General features: G+C 32.7%; 1 protein-coding gene across 1 annotated transcript in view; it reads left to right on the forward strand.

Moving 5' to 3' along the window:
• The window catches only part of NKAIN3 (sodium/potassium transporting ATPase interacting 3), a 613223-nt gene that overhangs the window by 187603 nt on the left and 415419 nt on the right, over positions 1–10201 (forward strand). The window lies entirely within an intron of this gene.

The raw sequence follows: 10201 nt of genomic DNA on the forward strand, positions 1-10201 counted from the left end.
ATTGGATGCTCTGCCTTTCCTAAAAACCTGCATTTTATTTACTCCATTATGCAATTCCAAGGTCAGGGCAGTTCTTGAATTAGGAAAACATCATTATCTCAAATATTGATTTGTCAGTCTTCTGAGTTACCTTCCATACTGAACACTGAAAGGACCCAGAAAATAAATACCAGAACGGAATCCAACCCAAACTAAAGGTGCCCTTTGTGTGCGAATTTTATGACTTCTTTGGTCTTGTTCAGAAATTAATGTCCTTCAAAGGATCCTTGTTCAACCTTCACTGGGGATGAAAAGGTGGTGAAGATACAGAGAAAATTTGCAGCCGGCAAGGCAGCATTTTCCAGTGGGTGTGGTAGGAATCAGCATAGCCAATATATTGACAAGTATGCTACTTTTGCTCAGTCTTAGAACACAAGGTTCCTCCTCTTGTCCTAAGCTATAGTCTAACTCTGCTTTTCACGCAGTCCTTTTCCATCTCCTCTCGTTGCCCTTTGTCTCCTTCATCTTTATTCTGGCTAGTTACATCTTCTACTGGCTGGGTTTCCCTCCGCCTGCACACCCGGTCATGCTTGCACCCTGGGGCAGTACCTTTCTCACAGCTACGTGGTCTCTCCTTCTGTTTTTCATCAAGAGACAGCTAAGGACTGTGCAGTAAAGATGGCAATGAGGTATCTTCACCCTCAGACATTTTTTTACTCTGTGACATGCAGTGTTCCAGAAATTTTAATCTGGACGTGGGGTGCCACAGGCAGGCAGATCAGTTTTGTGGCTATTGCAAGAGTTTAACTGTGAGGCAATAAATGTTTTCACAAAACTTCTGTTGCAAAGTCCTGACTTATTTCAGAACCTCCATGGCTTTTGCAGATTTCGCTCCCAAAATCACCCTCAATGCTGATATATGTCCTCTTAAACTGCCATACATCCTCCTCCATTTTGAAGGCTTCACTTGGTGAGAGTCAACACACTTGGTTTATTGGTTTATTTGTTTTCTGTTCTGTTTCTACTTTGTTTTCACCTTTTGTCATTACATCTACAACTTTAAATATAGATAATCTATCGTTTAAGGTCTCATTGGTTCAAGCAAGGGGGATATGCCTTTTGATTTTTTTTTTTAAGTAGCACACAATCTAACCTAATAAGAAAGAATTAAGTTCCCTACTGTTTTTACTTACTATAGATGTGATATTTTCTTTTGTGTTTATTTTTCTTCTTCTTAGTATGTTTTCCTATCTGATTCTAATCTGAGTCACTTCCCCCAAATCCTCGTTATAAATGTGTTTAAGAATAGAGTTAATGTATTTACAGGTTTGTCCATCAGTGAACAGAGTATACATCGCCATTTATTTAGTTCTTTTATATTTGTTAGTAGAGTTAATAAATAAGCTTTAAACAAAAACATTTTCTCTGTAAGGTCTTAAGCATTCATTATACTACAGTTGCAGCAATTCCTAGATATTTTGCCTTTTTGCTAGTTTGAATAATATCTTTCTATCTTATTTTTTCTTCGGTTATTCCTCCTGTAGAAGAATTTTTAAGCTGATCTCACATGTGACAACTTTCCAGAACTGTCTTATTATTTTTAAGAATTTATCTGTTCATTCTTTTGGATTTTCCTTGTAGATAAATATATATATTGGTTAATAATGACTATTTTATCTCTTTCTTTTCTAATCCTTATACCTCTTTTTATTTTATCTTATTTCATTTTTGAGGACCTTCAATACTATATAGAAAAAATAAAATAAAATAAATAAAATTGATAGGGAACATCATTGTCTCATTTTCTCTTTTAAAAAATATGCATCACTACTGTATATTTATGAAAAGTGTTAGGAGAGTAAATCTTAAGAATTTCCATCATAAGAAAACAGTTTTTTTCTTTCTCTGTTTTCTTTTCTTGTATCTATATGAGATGATGGATGTTAACTAACTTGTGGTAATCATTTCAAAATATATGTAAGTTAAGTCATTATGCTGTACCCCCTAAAGTTATGTAGTTTTGTGTATTAATTGTATGTCAATAAACCTGAAATAAACATGTACCAAAGTTATTCCATTATGTTTGTATTGGGGGTACACTGCCTTTATCAAATTAAGGAATTTCACTTTAATTTTACACTTCTCAGAATTTTTATTTTGGTATTGAATTTTATCAAACACCTTTTTTTCTGTCTGAGAAAATCCTATATTTTTCTCCATTAATTAATTAATTAATTTGATGAACTAATTATCAGTGAACAGTGATAATTATCATTATCAGAACAGTGAAATGTTCTGATAACATACTTCTATCTAAATTAAATCCTACTTGAACATAATGTATTATTTTTGTTAATTAGTTGATTTAGAGGAACTAATTTACTTAATTTGGATTTTCTTTCACACTTGAGAAGTGTCCATACAAATTTCTTTTTGTTTCCATTATCCAGTTTGTATTATTTGTCCCTTAAAAGTTTGGTAGAATTCTTTGTAAAACTCTCTGAGCCTTGGATCTTTTTTGTTGGAAAGGAAAATGAGTAATTCATATTTTAATTTTTTAGTAGTCATTGTCATATTCATTAGACCAATGTTACCAGTTTTGGCATTTTGTATTTTCCTAGAAATGTATCTTTTAAAAAATATTCCTATATTTATTGATATTTGGATGAAGATAATATTTTAAACTAATATCTGGAGGTATTTCTTTTCTCAATTTGTTTACTTAGATCTTTTCACCTCCTATGTGTATTTATTTTTTTCTTTCTTTTTTTTTTTTTTTAGTGTTTATTTTGAGAGAGAGAGAAAAACTATGCATGAGCAGGGAAGGGGCAGAGAGAGAGGGAGAGAGAGAATCCCAAGCTCCACGCTGTCAGCGCAGAGCCTGATGCTGGGCTCAATCTCAGGAACCATGAGATAATGACCTCAGCTGAAATTAAGTGTCAGATACTTAACCAACTGGACCACCCAGGCACCCCATCATGTCATATCTACATTTAAAAAGAAATATTAACAGAAGTTTGTCTAACCTTTAGTATTTTCAAATAGTTTTGGTTTGTTTATTTCTTTGAATTGTTAGTGTTTCTTGTTTATGTCAGTGACTAGTGCTTTTATTTTTATTTTATTTCTTATTTATTTGGCTTTATTGTCTTTTCCTCTGCTTGTTTCTTATCAAATATGTTTTCCTTTTGTTTTCTGATAAATCCATTTAAAGCTGCAATTTTGCTGTGTCTCTTTTTAAGCTGTGTCCCACGTTTGTCAGTGCATAATTTTTTTGTCATTTAGCTTTAAACTGTTTCTATTTACTCATACTGTTACCATTTTAGCTCGTTTATTTAGTCATAAGTCTTTTAGTTTACTGATACATAATATTTAGTTATTTTCATTCATTTCTAATTCATATGATCAGTGAATATAATATTTATGATATCAGTTTGTTGAAGTTTACTGAGGTTTCCTTTGAGAGTTATTTCACCATGGACTTTTGTCTGTGTTCCATGTATACTTAAACATTTATATCTTTAGCTATGAGTTTCTGAAAGAGTTGTCTTAAAATTTCAATCACAGTTGTTCATTAATCTGTTATGCCTGTGATGTGATCATTGACGCAGTTTTAATGTCAATATAGACAATAGGACTTTTTCACCTGTGCTTTTTTCTGGCAGTATGTACTGTCCTTCATTGTTGCTTTTGATTTGCTTTTTGTGTTAAATTCCACTTTGTCAGTTACTTTTATTACCGCTATTGACAATTAGCTCATATTATTTTCTTCTCTCCTCACTTTATTTTTAATTATTTCTGTGTCCTTTTGTCACTGATGTCTCAGATAGGTAATATAATATTATAAAATCATTTTTTTAAGAATCTTATCAGAGTCACTGACTATTAAAAAGTTTTATCCATTTATATTTATTGTAATTTTTAGTTACATTATATTTTATTTATATTATCTTACTGTTACATACAAAATTATTTTTCTTTCTTAACTTTGAAATAGAATTTTGTAATAGTAGAAATTATATATTTGGTTTTTACCTTTCTATTAATTAGCCCTAATATAATGTATTTATAGTTCTTTTACCATATCAGTATCTTGCATATATCAATATATGCATCTTCTCCTTGGATAAGATATATACCCTGAGACACTCTCTTTCCTCTATTCATGCTTTTCCCAGCTGTCACCTTTTGTCAGTAAGTTACATATCATCTACAATAGCACTGTAGAACAGAACTTTCTGTGATGGTGGGAACATTTTTAACTGTGCTACCTGATACAGGAGCCACTAGCCACATACCTATTGAGCACTCAAAATATGGCTACTATGACTGAATGAGGAACTGAATTTTTAACTTAATTTAATTAATTTAATTTAATTTAATTTTTAAATTTAAATATCCAAATGTGGCCAGTGGCTACCATATTGGATAATATAAATAAAATAAGTTATTTTTGGGTATTTATGGATATGATTCTCTTCCTTGGTAAATGGAGCAAATTTTTATTTAGACCACAACAATAAACTTTACACATTCATCCTTATTTCCACATTTTTTAGTACGTTTTTGAATTTATTTTTCTTCTTGTTGGTTTACCTTCTTCAAGAATGCTTTAAAGAGTATTTTGCTGTGGAAGAAATTCTCAAATATGGTATACTTGAGAATGACTAATGTTAACACTTAAATTTTAGGCTTAAACTTTTTTTTTACTTCAATGCCTTGGAATATAATTTGTATTTTTCTAACATCTCTTATTGCTATTTTGTAGTACAATATCAATTTGAATTATTTTTTTTTCTTTTATAGATAATGTTCTTCCTGGAAACTTTTAGAATTTTGTCCGTAGTATTATCTAAATTTATTATAATATGACTTGTTTGGATTATTTTCTCATATAATCTGTCATTCTATGAGCCATTTTAAGAATGTTTTATATCTTTCTTTAATTCTGGATAATTGCTGATTATTGAGTAATATATTTTTAAATATATTGTCTTCACTCCATTAATTTTTTCTTATTTTCAGACTATTTTTTATAGCGTAGACATATGTATTTCCTCCTCCAAAGTCCTTCTTTTCTTTCCATCTCTTTAACCTCCTGATGCTTTCTTCGTAATTCCATCACCCAACCATTTTCACCTGTGTTTTGCCATCCATCTTATCAAATAGGTCTTTTATTTTGACTGTTACATTTTTACACTTGGTATCTCCATTTAGTTCTTCCTTTAAGTTGTTCATTCTTACCTCATGTTTTCATTACCCTCCCTTATATCTTTGAAGATATTTCTTAGGCTTATTAAAAATTATTTTGTCTCTCCTTTATTATTTCTGCTTACTCCTATGAAAGTTTTCTTTCTTATTCAGATTTTTTTTGATCAGGCAGTATTTAATAGGCATTGGGATAATTGCTTTAATACACACAATTAGCCTCCAAGATAAATATTAAAAATATTCCTATTCTACCCAGTAGGAAATTCTGCATCAAAAGATTAAGTAGTTTGTTCAGGTTCCTGCAACTAAATGAGTAATCGAACTAGGATTAGAACCAAGCATCTTGGGGCACCTGGGTGGCTCAGTCAGTTAGGTTAAGCATCCGACTTCAGGTCGTGATCTCATGGCTAATGAGCTCGAGCCCTGCATAGGGCTCTATGCTGACAGCTCAGAGCCTAGAGCCTGCTTCCGATTCTGTGTCTCCCTCTCTCTCTGCTCTTTTCTCGTTCACAATTTCTCAAAAATAAATAAACATCAAAAAAAATTGTAAGGAAGTAAGCATTCTGACTCTACTAACACCTTTATACTGTACAATAGTACAACCACGGTAATATATTTAGAAGAATAAAATAGATGTATTCCTCTCAATGACCATATAAATATAATAAAGGGAATAAGAAAGAGTGGTTAATCAAGGCTTATACCAAATGGTTGAGTTTTGTGGAATATTGGGAGCCTGAGTTGTTATTTTTCATGAAGACTGGGTATTGGATTACCAAATGATACAGGAATCAGCTTCCTCTATGTAGTTAATAATATTTGATTTCTAGCAATATGCCAAGCATTACTTTAAGCACTTTACATATACTCTTGGAAGTAGATGCTGTTATTATATTCATCTTTTTTATATTAAAAAAAATGAGCCCCAGAGAGGTTAAGGAAGTTGTCCAAAGCTACATAGTAAGTGCTAGGGCTGAGATCTGAATCTGGAGAGTCTGGTTCCTGAGTGCGTTATCCTGTTTTTGCTTTACCTCTTGTACTATACAGTTATACAGAGCTGAGAAAATGAAATACAAGTTGGGGAGGTATGCATGAAATGAAATTAAAGAATGAAACAGAGGAGACAGGATAGGAACAGAGGGTAGGGATAGTGGTAGTCCCATTTTACACAGGCACTCCCAATCTTTGGCGTCTGCAATACTTTTTCTGATTTTCCACATGGTTTCTCCTTATCCCACTCAAAATCTCCCCTCAAAATGAGAGCTGAAACAACCATTCATATTGAAGTATGGGATCTGGTGAGTTAGTTAGTTCTGAGTCTAATGGTAAGAGACTACAGAAGAAGAAAATTATAGATTCCAGAATATTTTAGGCATGTAGATAGTTGTGCTTGATAGGCAAGAAACTAAAAAACCATAGATTACAAACAAGTTAGAATGTTCGTGTGTATTCGTTATGATGGTTCGTTTGAAGATTCAACGTTAGGTCAAAGAAGTTGAAGTGAAACTAACAAAATGTTTCTGATAGTTGCTGAGTCAGCTGACAAAAGTTTATGTCAACTGGTTGTAGATTCTTAATAATAGCATAAAGAAGAGACCTTAGGCATATGGTTATCTCACCAGAGACAGAGCTAGTATTGTCAGAATCCCTTATGTGGCATCAAGATCTTTACACCTGGTTGGCTTTTACTGGTTTTCAATACAAACAGCTATAATACATTAATTAAAACATATGACAAAATTAAGTAATAAGGCTTTTGTGTTTTTTTTCATTTTCTTCAATGGAGTATAATTGACACACAATACTCTTTTGGTTTCAGATGTATATCATAGTGATTCAATATTTTTATACATTACAGAATGATCCCTATGGTAGATTTAGTTACCATCTGGTCACCATACAAGGTTATTACAATACTACTGACTGTATTCCCCATGCTGTATATTAGGTCCCCATGACTTATTTATTTTATAACTGAAAGTCTGTACATTTTAATCCTCTTCATCTACTTTTAATAATGCTTCTTTTTCATTGTGGTAAAACATACCTAACATAAAATTTACCATTTTTAAGCATTTTTAAATGTATACTTCAGTGGCATTGAATTCATTCCCATTATTGTTCAACCACTATCAAAATCTGGAATTTTTTATCATCCCAAATTGAAACTCTGTGCCCTTTAACTTCCAATTTCCCCTCTCTCTCCAGCCCCTGGTAACCTCTACCCTACTTTGTTTATTTATGAATTTGACTACTCTAGGTACCTCATATAAGTAGAATCACATGATGCTTCCTTTTGTGTCTGGTGTATTCTATTTGCTTAGCCTAAAGTCTTTAAGGTCCATCCACGTTTGTAGCATATGTCTACAGAATTTTCTTCCTTTTTAAGGCTGAATAATACTCTACTGTATGTTTATACTGCATTTTGCGTATCATTCACTTGTTGATAAGCATTTGGGTTGTTTCCCTCTTTTAGCTATTGTTAATAATGCTACCATAAACATTAGTGTGAAAGGTTCCCCTTTTACGCATGTGATTTGGGTATCTAAAACATATATATCTTTTGGCATTTATGCAGATTAACAAGACAGGAGAAATCTAATGCTTCATGTTACTATGGTGCTACTCCTGGTGACATTTTTAAAGTATTTTTTGAGTATCAATTATACTTAAGAAGACTATATGATTTACCATTCAAACCAGGATGGCAATAGAAAATAGTCTGATTAATATTTACCCAGAGAAAATAGGCATAAATCAGAAGTGTCTCAAGCAAACCAGGCCATATGGTCCTCTCATCTTTTGAAAGGTAGTTGAATAAATAGAATTTTTAGTTTATAGTGATTGGTAAATGTGAAATGGAATTATTTAACTTAATCTCATTAGAAAGTGAAGTCTATTAGGAAGTATGTTGGTAATCTTAAAACATTAGGGGCGCCTGGGTGGCTCAGTCGGTTGAGCGTCCGACTTCAGCTCAGGTCACGATCTCACGGTTCCTGAGTTCGAGCCCCGCGTCAGGCTCTGGGCTGATGGCTCAGAGCCTGGAGCCTGCTTCCGATTCTGTGTCTCCCTCTCTCTCTGCCCCTCCCCCATTCATGCTCTGTCTCTCTCTGTCTCAAAAGTAAATAAACATTAAAAAAAATTAAAAAAAAACATTAGGATTCTGTTTAGTGAAATATAGTCAAATTCATGTATTTTCTTTGATTTAACCACTTATAAATGTTTGTTATTTGAGGAAGTGGTGAGTGTTAACAGAGTTGACATCAAGCAGATATGTTCAGGTGTCTCTTGTTTTCCATTGCTAGCACTTTTGTCAACAGTCAACCCAAATACTCCATGGGGAAAAAAAATAACTGAACACAATAAAAAATAATTTGTGCTTTAGGTTATTCTCATTCTCTCACATGAGTACAGCTAACCAATGCACATAGTAATGGTCTAATAATTGTTTCTAGAAGTAATGAATACCGTCAGGCTCTCGTAATTCTTCCAACATTTATAAGAAGCAGAAATTCAGACATTGTGTGATCCATTGATCCTGGTAGCCATTTTGGCTCCCCCACTCCCACCCCTTTAAATGTTGAAAGTATAGGGAGGGTGTCCTGATGATATCTGTATGATGAGTCTTCCAAGTCAAGTGGAAATAGGATAATCAAATCCAGCCATCTTTAATTACATTTTTTGATAAATGATGTAAATAAATGCAAAACTTTTTTTTTTAACATAGGTGGACTATTGTTTAAAGTATAACGTCTTTATCTGAATAAAGTTAAGGTTAAGACTGTTTGTTGGGGGAAATGGAAAGTATTAAGTGTTATTATTCCTAATGAAAGGAAATAATCTTGATAAGTTAACGTAAGTGGAAGAACCAACCCAGATTTCTAAAGATTCTGAATTTCAGAATCTAATTAAGATATGAAGTTTTATAAATTTTACTTCATATAGGAACCACTATTGGATTAAGACAAGAGAAAATTGTGAATTGTCATTTTGAATCTATTAATAAGTGAATAAATTTATAATCAATAAATTGTTTATTGTATATAATAATTATTATATATAAGATCGTATAGCTATCTTTGTTCTGTGATATGCCACATCTAAGGTGAGTTTTTTTAATAAAACTTTTTCACAAAGACAAGGGGCACCCTATAATTAAGTAGTGCTAAGTCTCTCATATTACAAGATGATCTCTAAATAACATTATTTTTAAAAAACTAGTTTAAGCAACTTTCCAAGTATTAGTCAAGTAAATATTGTGTATCATGGCCATTTTATATTGGGGTATACACAGTATTATTAAGTTTCTTAGAAATTTTTATCTTATCAGTATTTTAAGTTATTGTTTGACCTAATCTCCAAATTATCCCTTTTTATGAAAATTAATTGAGATATATATACAGTGCAAACCATAATTTAATCTGAATATAAACGTATGTATATGTTTCCAATGAGTTATCTATCAGTTATCACAAATAGCAATGAAGACCTTAGAGCTATATTAGAAAAACGTATACCTGGAATTTAACTCTGCAGTCTCACTTGCTCTCAAGAGAACACCATCCATTTCAAATCTATGTCACAAACTCCAAGAGACTGGGAGAGTGGGAGTGAGGGGTGGGCAGAGTGGTAAACACAGGTGATGGACAGAAATTCAGCTTTCAAGGAAACTCAAATCAGATGCATTATTACAGATAAGGACAAGGAAAAGCTTGTGGATTTTAGAATATTTTTTTAAAGTTTATTTATTTATTTTGAGAGAGACAGTGACAGCACGAGTTGTGGAGGGGCAGAGAGAGAGAGAGAATCCCAACCTAGCTCCACACTGGCAGTGCAGAGCTCAATGTGGGGCTCAAACCCATGAAACTGAGAGATCATGACCTGAACTGAAACCGAGTCGGACGCTTTACCGACTGAGCACCCAGGCGCCCCAAAACCTACGGATTTTAAAAAATGACTTTTCTGCCAGCACCATGCAAGTCTCACAGAGAGATGTGTGACAAATCGACTGACT

This window comes from Neofelis nebulosa, chromosome 14 (genome assembly GCF_028018385.1).
Source record: "Neofelis nebulosa isolate mNeoNeb1 chromosome 14, mNeoNeb1.pri, whole genome shotgun sequence".
NCBI lineage: Eukaryota > Metazoa > Chordata > Mammalia > Carnivora > Felidae > Neofelis > Neofelis nebulosa.